Source organism: Copidosoma floridanum, unplaced genomic scaffold (genome assembly GCF_036245765.1).
Source record: "Copidosoma floridanum isolate Cflo_tuat_1 unplaced genomic scaffold, Cflo_Japanese_pri ptg000016l, whole genome shotgun sequence".
In the NCBI taxonomy this organism is placed as follows: domain Eukaryota; kingdom Metazoa; phylum Arthropoda; class Insecta; order Hymenoptera; family Encyrtidae; genus Copidosoma; species Copidosoma floridanum.
The window spans coordinates 7,900,882-7,911,406 of record NW_028321893.1 but is presented as its reverse complement, the minus strand read 5'-3'; positions in this window follow the sequence as shown (position 1 = coordinate 7,911,406).

The following is a 10,525-nucleotide window of genomic DNA, read 5'->3' as shown; positions in this document are numbered from 1 at the left end:
AGTTTTGATATTTTTTTATCCCAGTTTTTGGACAAGATTTTAGATGAGTTTTAGTATCATTTTTAAGAACGGATTTGAAACTAGTTTTGTGACCTGTTTTGAGATCAGATTTGAAATTTGTTTTTAGATTTTTTAACGCCTGTTGCAGAATTAGTTTTTAACTAAGTCTTATTAATTATTCTAAGACCTATTTTCAATTTATTTACGAGACCAGTTTTGCGATGACCTTTAAAATCTGTTCTGAGATTTGTTTTAAGACTTGTTTTGGGATGATTTTAGATCTGTTCTAAGATTACTTTCATGACCAGTTTGAAGATAAGTTTCAATACCTGTTTTGAAATCAGTTTTAAGATTTGTTTTGGGATTAGTTTGGTAATAATTTAAAACCCTGTTCAAAGACCACTTTTCTGACCAGTTTTAAGATCAGTTTCAAGATCTATTTTAATATTAGTTTAAAAATTTATTTTTTAATTATTTATAAGATCAGTTCTCATAAATTTTTAGTGCAGTCTTTAAAAAAGATTTGAGATAAGATTTAATGTCATGTTAAGGATCACATTTGAAAATAATCACGGTGTGTGTTTTCTGATAAGTTTTAAGATTTATTTTAAAACAAGTTTTAATATTGTTTAAAGTCCTGTTCTGAGATTATATTCAAGAATAGTTTTGAAATAAGTAAAAAGACCTGCTGTTTGATGAGTGTTCAGACTAGTTTTATGATCAGTTGTAAGATTTGTTCTAGGACCGGTTTCGATATTTTCAGTCGATAGGCCTATAAAAATTTATGACAGAGCCTTGGTGTACCTTTGAGCCACACTTTCAGCTATTGCAATTACTAAGGAATTATACAGGAGGAGTTTTTTCAAGCCAAGCTTTTTTATGCTGTTACGTCCGAACTTCTATAAGTGAAAGGTGGAACTCGTATTTTCGTTCTAGAAACAAATAAATTTGATTTTTGTTCGTCAGAAACTAGCCATTGGCCCAAAGGTCTTATTTGCTTTTACTTACAGTATACTTTTCTTTCAAATCGTTAACTCGGCATTGTGGTGTTAGGTTTCACCGAGCGATATGTATGAAGTGGTGTACGCTGAGCTAGCGTGGACTTACTGTTAGAGTGTATGTCTTATGTCATACGGTAGTATCGTATCTTATTCGTCTCTTTACCTCACGTCCTTGTCAAGGTCTTTGTCAAATTTATTCATTAAGGTAAGAATTATGTGTCAATCTATTAGAATTATTAGATCTTAAAATGTTTCATACAATTTAGTAATTAGAATGTTTTTGAATTAAAAAAATTATTTTAGTCAACAACCAAGTTACGTCTTATCTGATAATTTAATAAATTTAAAAAAGCCAGAAATAGTTAACTTTACAAATAATATAAATAATAAAGTTTCAGATTCGTATTTACAATGTTATACAATTTATAGTTCACTTAACTTAACTTACTTCTATGATCGTTGGTTAGCCGCTGCTTGAGCGCACGCAGTCGTAAGATCTTACAAGGTTGACTGCAACGACGTTCTTAATCCTATACGAGAGCACTCGTGGCAATGACAATAATTAGGCTTCTGCTTTTAACGTCAAAACCCAAGTTGACGGTCCTTTCTTTCTTGTTCCTCCTTGATTCACTTTAAGGTGAGTTTACAGTAGCCTGGTTTGCTCGAGCTTTTCTTACACAGCTTAGTCACCGAACTAAGTCTTACATTTGCTTGAAATGCACGCTTTTAACATGTAGCTCAATCACCGAACTAAGTCTTACATCCGCTTAAAAGACACAATAGAACTCACCCACCTTCCTCTATAGTTACTGTGGAGCACTTAATGAAAGAGAAAAGGCGAATATTGTTAAGTGCGAGGAGTTTTTAAACTCTTGCGTTTAAGGAGGACGCGTCAAGTTGGGGATCCGAACGACCAATCAGAGCTTAATCTTAATACCTTCGACTGATACGAGCACAGTCGTAGTGCAATAATTTAACACTAATTGATGGTTAAAACTACTGATCTCTTGGATTTTATATTAAGTAAAAGTTGCTGTCGAAATTGTGTATGATATCTCTTTTGCATATCCGCAGTAAAAAATGTTGAAATTGTTGATTAATCACATGACTTGGGATACTTGTGCGAATTGATGTCGTAAGATAAGCGCTTTATAAGATTGATGGAGGTTGCAAGCATGGATCCAGCTTTGCGACGGTAGCTTGTTTCAAAAAAAGTAAGTTATATATCACGCGATTGTAAAGCAGGTGTATCGCTTAATGTTTTGAGATCGCTTAGCTTTGGCTTTTTATAATTTATAAACGAAACTCTGTGTTTTTAAGTAATAAATATTAGGTATATGACATGGAATGTCACAGTCTATTTTATTTTGGTTCGCTCTGTACAATTTGGGGACTTTAGCTGGTTAATAATTATAAAATTATATAATTTTTTCCTCGTTTTCTAAAAATAAACGCGTGCTGGTAGTTTTATTTTATTTTTTTTCTAACTCTAATAAAAAATGCAAGAGTAAATTGATATTAACTAATAACTGAAGTATGTGCTTCACATATTTTTTGCGTTACATAAATATAATTACTGTCATATGGACACTCCTGTCATTCAAGCAATAATATTCATGTTCGTACGAGAATCATTTCATGAACGTTTTATTTAATAATAAACTTTGTATTTTAAAAAAATGAAATATTTGTTCATAAAACAATTTCGCAATGAAAGTTAAAAATTTTGTTTGGATGCTGTTTACTGATTTTTGAGAAATATAGTTTTTTTAATATGGATGAAACTAAAAAAAGGCCTTGTAAAGGTGGAGCACAGAAGCAACGAGAAAAAAAAAACAAAAGTTAATGGCAGAAGATGCAAAATCATGTCATTCCTTGAAAACTCTGTTTGAAAAAAAAAACTCAACGAAGCTCAGATAGTCCAACAGAGGAAAAAAGTTTGGCATTAGCAGGATTAAATAATGTTCGAGAAAATTTAGAGAAAGTAGATGAAACAAACGATTATCTTGTTATTTCAACACCTGCTGTAAGTACGAATGTCAATAATCATAACGTAGATTCTTTACTAACAACCGGAAAAAAAATTTAGTTGAAAGAAACAATTCAGTAGATACTTCACAATCAGATCTTAACTTTTTCAAAGAACCATCAAGCTCTGACCTGCAGTACTTTTTAAATTTTCACCCTCACAAGCCTTTGACGTCAGATGTTCCTTTTAACGTTAGGAAAGTATTTTACACAAAAGATGGCGTGGAAAGAAAATGAGTGTCTTATTGGGAAGAACATAAGTCTCTCTATTATTTTATTTGTTTAATTTATACTAATAAAGATCAAAACGCATTTGTTGAGGGAGGTGTCAATTTTTTGCCTCGATTAGCGCAAAAATTAGAAGAGTATAAAAGTACTTTCGTTTATAAGTAGATAAACTAGGCAAAACATAAAATCATACTGAGACGAATCAAAAGATCTAAGTAGCCATTATTATTTGTTAGATTAAGTTCATTTGAAGTACCAAGCCAACCAGCATTATCAGTTAAGACGTCTTGATCAGGATTGAGTGTTGGCCAGTTTTTAATGAGAGTTATCGAACCTACATTTTTACACTTATCTGTTTCTATAACGTTAATCTTATATCTTATTTCTTCAAATAGATAAAGGATAGCATTGCTTACTAATTTATTATTTGCAGCCGTCGTAGTACCATCTGATTTGACTACCCTTCCATGAATATGTAAAGAACTGTGGGATGGTAGCAGGTATAGGTCTTGACGTTGAATTGATGTACGAATTTCATCACTATTATTATATGTTGATGTACAAGACAAACTAAGTGTTAATGTTTCTTCCATGACCGTCAATGTAAAACTGGGATTTTTTTACTATTTCAAGTGCTTATATATGTTTTGACAAAAACTTTAATCACAAATGACCGTAGTTGTAAGAGTTGAATTTTTGATATCGTTTGTGATTATACTGAACTGTATCAATACTCCAATACAACATTAAATCAATAGGTAGCTGCAAATCTCCAAACTGGCATAATAAATAACATTCTGGCCATATTTTCGATACGCCACCCAGTGAGTTCCAGGTCCATTCTTGTCGTCAAGATTTACTATAGCAGTTTCACGATACCATGGTCCATCACTGGGTTAGTCATTTCGCATAAATACTCCATGGAAAAAAAAAAAATTTTAAACTCTTAGAGAATTTTATTAAATCTAGATTTGTTAAAGCTCTTAAGGGTAATTTTACTTTTTAAGAATTTTTTTTTTTCAGACCATTACTAAATGTCATGTCTTTGATTTTCTTCTAGTTATTTTTTTGCAGACTTATCCGCGTTAACGCTCTTCATAACTCTTGCATTACCATTTGCCAAAGTGCCAGTTGCACTCAAGCCGGCAAAGCAAGGAATTAAAGGTAAAGCTCCACTAATTCAAGCAGAAATGTGTAAAATACGAGGAATTTTAATACTTTTTTTACCACCACACATTTTAATTGCATTGCGAGCACCTTTTAAAGCACTACTGATAACTTTACGAGCACTTTTGCTCTTACTATTCATTTGATGCAAGGTAGCCTTAATAACTGTGTTAACAGTAGTTTTTAGGTTTTTTTTTTAACTGCATTTCTTTTTTGAACCTCTTTTCTTTTTCTCTTTCTGTTCCAAACCCATACCTAATTTACTCTTAAGCTTCATTGCACCTGTTACCAGAACAGCAGCTTTTTTTTGACCAATACTTGTATCTGAAGCCTTACCTCTTTGCCAAGCTCGCTCAGCTAAAATTTTATCTGCGTTGTTTCTAGTCTCAAGATCGTATCGATTTTTTGAATAAGCTATATCATGCTCTTTGCACGCCGCATCCTGAGGATTTACTTCAAGATAGCCTTTAGCGAGGCGGTCCGAAAGTTTAGTACCTGAACCACAGTACTGATAACCTGGCAAATGAATTTCTACTGGTAAAGAACTTATGATTTTATTAACAAGACCATATTCTCGCTTACATTGTATGATCATTTCACTTTGAAGGCTGGGCTGTAACTGAGTATTGCGAAAAAATACGTATACTTATAGTCATCAGATCAGTTGCAATGTAGCCATAGTATAACATAAAAATGCAAAAGTATAAATTTTGTGGTCCATCCAACTGTGGTAAAACCAATAGCTTATTAGCATTAATAGTTCATCCTAACGGACTGAAATTCGAAAATATATATGTATATTCGAAGTCATTAAATCAACCCAAATACAAATTTTTAAAAGAGCTATTAGAACCTATAGATGGTGTGAAGTACTTACCTTTCAGTGAACGCGAAGCAGTAGTCTCACCAGATGATACCTTACCAAATTCTATTATTATTTTCGATGATATAGCTTGTGAAAAACAAGATAATGTTAAAGCCTTTTTCTGCATGGGAAGACATAAAAATGTAGACTGTTTCTATCTTTGTCAGTCATATGCTCAAGTACCAAAACATCTTGTGAGAGACAACGTAAATTTTTTAGCTTTATTTCGTCAGGATGAAGTAAATTTGAGACATGTGTATAATGATCATGTAAATTCAGATATGCCATATACTAAATTTAAAGAGTTATGCTCTAGCTGTTGGAATGATGATCCATATGGATTTGTTGTTATAAACAAGGATGTACAGATAAAAAATGGTCGATATAGAAAAGGTTTTGACAATTTTGCTTTAAATATAAGAGATACATAGCAAAAGTTTGTAGTCCAACGAAATCCATTAAAGCATCAACACGTATGAAGGAGAAAAAGACGTACTTAATCAATTAGTAAAGGCAAGAGAAGCCGTGAAAAAAGTACAGACAGTTAAAGTTTGGAAAAGATGAAGTTGAAAAAATCCTAAGTCAAACTTTTAAACCAATAACAGACCCTCTATAGAAAATTGTTTCTACAACCAAGAAAGATGAAAAAATTCATCTGTAATCTATCACCACTTAAATAACGATAAAAATAAAGATGTTACGAAAGCAAAAACTAAAGAACCACCCAACGATGATAATTGCACGGTGTTCGAGTCTGTTGTCTGATAATAGAAATAAAGATACTGATAAAATGAATAAAACTATTCAATGTATGACTAATAATGTTAAAATCAATGAAAACTCCTTGAGGAACTCATATTTTTAAGTGCTTAATAATGATCAAAAAAAGTTATTGGATTTCATGTATAAGGTACGAAAAAAAAATAGAATATTTAAACTTGGAAATTTACCAATATTTTTTGATAATAATAAGATTACAATGGGCAAACTCGAACTTCCAATGACTGATAGATTAATGGAGCTACTAATAAGAAGACACCTGAATACAAATCTTACAACGGAAGAGGATTTGCAAGAATATGTGCTTTTTAAAGTTTCGAGTTTTCATAGAACAGGATTCAATAAAATGAACCTATTCGGTAACATCCTGGTTATAAATTTAATAAAATTATTGCTCCTATGTTCGATGGCGTTCCAAAAAAAACTGGAGGATCATTATTACCACAATACAAAATCGCTCGAAAAATGCAGCATGTAGATTACGTGCACTGGGACAATTCCAACGAAATTGTGGATCGCTTACGATTATACACAGCTAAAAGATCGGCAGGAAGAGCTACGTGAGGCAGGGTACTTAGGTGAGTCATAGATCACTTACAACTACGCGTAGTTGATCAAGATGGTAATGTTATCAATTTTCGTGGAGAAGTCATTACGATAAGATTACACATCAAATCTTCATCATAATGGGTATCATTTATAGTCACAAAAAGTATATAAGCAGCTTGACATGTACTTCTGGACTCAGTCAACTGCAAGCTTTCAAATCGTCTAAACGTCAGAAATGACAACGGAAACATCAAAAATTGACAAATCAAAACATACAGTTTCTTAAAAGTCTTGGCTTAAATTGAAAATATTGGAAACAGTATTTTCGAATTATGATTATTACACTACAAATAAAATATATTTATTAAAAAAAAAATGTGTACCCTTATGATTATACATCTTCTTTTGAAAAACTTAAGGAACGTAGGCTTCCATCAAAAAAAAGCTTCTACAGCAGCTCAGTTGAAGCCCATATCAGTGAGGAAGAAAATGAACATGCTATAAATATTTAAAACACTTTCAACATACAAACAATTGGGCAGTATTCTGACTTATATTTAAAGACAGATGCATTGTTACTAGTTGAAATATTTAAAAACTTTAGAAAAAATTGCCTCGAGGCATATCATTTAGATCCGGCTCAATATTACACAACGCCTGGCCTAACATGGGACGCGATGTTGAAATTTACGAATGTGAATAATACTCGCAAAGTATTAAGATCGTTACACATATATAATTTATATAAATAAAATTATTGTTACATGTAAAATTGGAACTGTTGACTGACATAGATGTGGTTATGTTCATCGAGCGCAGAATTCGTGGTGGTATAAGCCAATGTTGCAATCGGTATGCCAAGGCCAATAATTTGTAAATGAAAGAAAGCTATGAAGCTAATGAAAGTAATAAATATTTAATTTATTATGGTGTTAATAATTTGTATGGATGGGCTATGCCCAAATGATTGCCTTATGGTGGCTTTAAATGGATTCAAAATGTTAGTCCAGTTGGTATTGTGAACGTGGCAGATGATAGAGAAATAGCTAACACACTTGAACAGAACCTTGATTATCCTAAGACTCTTCACGATGCCCATAACGATCTACCTTTCTGTGCTGAGCACATCGCACCTCCAGCGTCCAAGCAAAAGAAATTTATGACTACACTATACGATGAACATCGATGTGTGATCCACTATCGTGCGCTCAAACAAACCGTTAGCCATGGTCTTCGCATAAGAAAAGTTCTTAGAGTTTTACAGTTTAATCAAAGTCCGTGGTTCAAGAAATACATAGACTTTAACAGTAAATAGCGTAAAATACAACAAATAACATTGAGTTAATGATGTATAAATTATTCAATAATGCTGTGTATGGAAAAACAATGGAGAATGAGCGCAAACGTATTGATGTCAAGCTTATTAATAAATGGAAAGGTCGTTACGGGGCTGAGAGTTATGTCGCTCGACCAAATTTCTACAGCTATGACATATTTGATGAGCAGTTAGTGGCTATACAATTATTACGCACCGAAATCAACATCAAGAAGCCAATATACGTTGGATTGAGTGTCTTGGACCTATCTAAGACACTTGTATATCGACTTCATTATGACTTTATGAAAAGTCAAATGGCAGATCAATGCAAACTTTTATACACAGACACCGACAGTCTTCTGTATGAAATATCAAATAACAATATCTACAATGTGATGCGTAAAAATATCATAGAATTCGACACATGGGACTATCTTATCAATAATAATTTGAACATGCCTCGTAATAATAAAAAAATTTTTGGTCTTATAAAGGATTAGTGCAATAGAAAAGTCATGTTGAAATTCGTAGGATTGAGGAGCAAAATGTTCAGTGTAAGGATTCAACACCAAAAGCCATTGAAGAAAGCCAATGGTGTCAAGAGCTCAGTAGTAAATGCTGGGATAAGCTTTGATGATTACATCAAGTGCTTATGCGAAAATACTAGTATGACTCAAAAGCAAAAAAGTATTAGGTCACGAGATCATCAGCTTTTTACTGAAAAAGAAACAAAAATTGCGCTTAGTGCGCATGATGACAAACGCTATTTTCAATCTGGTTCTACAGACACTCTACCATGGGGTCATTACAGCATAGTGGAGAGGGAATTAGTAAACCTAGATAAAGAGCTAGAAGGGAGAAAGACAGCTAATCTGATCGAAAATGAAGAAGTAGGGATTGAAACAGAAAATCAGAATAAAGAAACAGGAAGAGAGAAGACTGCTCATCTGAAGCCATCCAAAATAGAGGGGGAAGTTATAGTGGAGGCGCAAGCGACAGTGGAGGGGCTAGCTTCATATAAGGAAGTGTCACAGTTAGCAGAGCTCATTATACTACCAGCCAGAGGTTCAAATAGGACTGGACTGAAAAGACAACAGAAGCCTTTATCGCCATCAGTATCCGTTTCTGACAAGGTTACACCAAGTAAAAAGCCTAGACTTCTCATAGGTTAGCATGAATTTTTTTCAATTTTTTTCTTAAAAAAAAAAAAGAAAAAAAAAAGATTGAACAGCTAAAATAAAAATTATTCATGAAAAATGTTACAAATGGATTTTGCAAAACTCAATAATATCGCTAACCAAGGTTTTCTGCCAAAAAAAAATTTCCGACATGATTCCACATAAGAAATATGTGGTGACCAAACTGAAAAAGGTCAACACTAGATTTGGGCCAACAGAAGTAGCTGAGTTGGCTGTCGATTTTCAAATCTTTTTACCGTTTAAAATATGCATAGCTCTGTACGATAATGATGACTTTTACAACAAAGTGCTGGATGCTGTTAGTAAGTTTAGATTATTTTTAATGTACAATAAAAAACATAATGTGTTTTCTTATGATAAAGAGTAAGTAAATGAAATGACAATTTCTTTTAAATTTTAGGTATTTATCTCTTGAATACACTTCCTGTTACAGTTAGAAAGATTTTTTTTTTAATATAATATTTACTTTAATACATCATATTGAACAAAATTTACCTAACACATTTTCGAAAAATTAAAAAAGTTGTATTTTAATAATTTATTTGATCAGCTACATAAAAAAAAATTTGTTTACTTATTATGAAAAATGGAAAAAAGATTTTTTCATAATTTACGCTTATCAATCCAACTATTGTAAGTGTTGTTAAAACCCAACCACTTTACAAAAACTTGCTGTCTACGTCTTCAAAGAACTTTCTCTACCAGGTGAATATCAGGATTTTTGTTTTTTGCAGTTCCTGCTCATAAAACCCTCCGGAGATAAGTTGATCTCGATAATCTTTGAGACGATACGTAGTTGGATTTTTTCCTGCTACATGAGTGATTGTAAATAATTCTGTCGACCAATTAGGAGTATAGCCTTTTTCAAATACTTGTTTTATTATGCTCACGCGTACTTTATCACCAACTTTGAATTTTGGTTTTGGTTTGCTGCTACGTTTGCATCTTTTTTTAAATTTTGTCAGGACTTGAATGTCGTTTTCAGTAGTAACCTCTTTTGGTTTCATATCAATTGTTTGATGTTTTCTATTATTGTATAATTTAATCAACGTTTGTAAAACATGAAACCATTTGTAATTGCCTTGTAATCTAAACTGTTTCCACACAAGGTCTTTTAAAGTACGTTTGAATCATTCGCATATAGATGCTTTGAGTTTGCTGTAGGTTGAGTATAAGTTTATTTTATATTTTTGCATTAGATTTTGAAACTTAAAATTGTAGAATTCCTTGCCGTGGTCAGTTTGCAAGTTTACTGGTACCCTTGCGTCCTTTAATATAGACTGTATCGCTGTTGACACTATTTCACCTTTTTTTTCCTTTATCAGTACAGCTTATGCATACTTTGAAAAAATATCTATTACAGTAAGTATACACCTATAACCTTTGTTTT